Source organism: Populus euphratica, unplaced genomic scaffold (assembly GCF_000495115.2).
Source record: "Populus euphratica unplaced genomic scaffold, PopEup_1.0 scaffold2.1, whole genome shotgun sequence".
NCBI lineage: Eukaryota > Viridiplantae > Streptophyta > Magnoliopsida > Malpighiales > Salicaceae > Populus > Populus euphratica.
The window spans coordinates 1,129,705-1,130,843 of record NW_011499846.1 but is presented as its reverse complement, the minus strand read 5'-3'; positions in this window follow the sequence as shown (position 1 = coordinate 1,130,843).

The following is a 1,139-nucleotide window of genomic DNA, read 5'->3' as shown; positions in this document are numbered from 1 at the left end:
TTGCCTTTTGTAGCGATCTAATGAGGACATTGTTTTGCCTTTTGTAGCGATCCCTATATATATATATGTATGTATGTATATGTATGTATGCATGTATGTATGTATGTATGTATGTATCGTGATTAGGACATTGTTTTGCCTTTTGTAGCGATCCCACTGTTAACGGGCTAACACAGTCTTCATTAATTATTTGTGCTTGGTCGGTCCCAAACTCTCAAGACCACTTAACAACACTTAATTTGCTGTCCTCTTCGTTGCATTCCGCTTGTTTGAAAAAAATAATCATAGTTTTTCAAAATATTTTTTATTAAAATATATTAAAATAATATTTTTTTAGTTTTTAAAATAAAACAATTGAAAATATATAAAAAAATAATTTTTATAAAAAAAATTAAATTTTTATAAAATATAGTTTACATCGTGTTACTAAACATTATATAATTTTTATTTATATAAGTTCAAGTAAATATAACTTTACCTAAATTTAACTTATTTTTTATAATTCAATCATGCAAACAAAAACATTTTACATGTTTTCCGGTTACTAAAAAAATAACTTGGCGACATTTTAGCTGTTAACTTTCCGCCTTGTTTATTTCTCTTTATTACTTCATTTTTGTTCCTTTTCTATACTACTTATTTGTTAAAAAACTATTTTAATTTAATAATTTAAATTATTAAATGAAATTTTAAAATATAATTTATATTATTCTTGAAGATAACTTTTTAAATAAATAAAATTTAAAAATTATATAAATTCATACTGTCTTGTACTATTAATTAAAAAAATAATGATAATAAGATTTAAACTCGTAATCATTTAGTTATTAAGACTTTAATATTATATTAAAAAATTATCTCAATAAAAAAACTTAACCATAAAATAATATAAGTATTTACAAGTTTCTAACTTATATGACTTAAGAAGATATTAAATAATAATATATATTGTATTTTAAAAATATATTTAATAATTTAAATTTTTAGATTAAATTAATTTTTGATACAATCAATCAGTGTAAAAATAAAAATAACTAAGGGTCAGATCACTAGCAAAAAAAGAAGAAAAGGAAAAATAGTGATATATAATAAAAGTCATAATAGCTGGTTCTTTTTTTAGATTAATGTGGGTGTCCGGG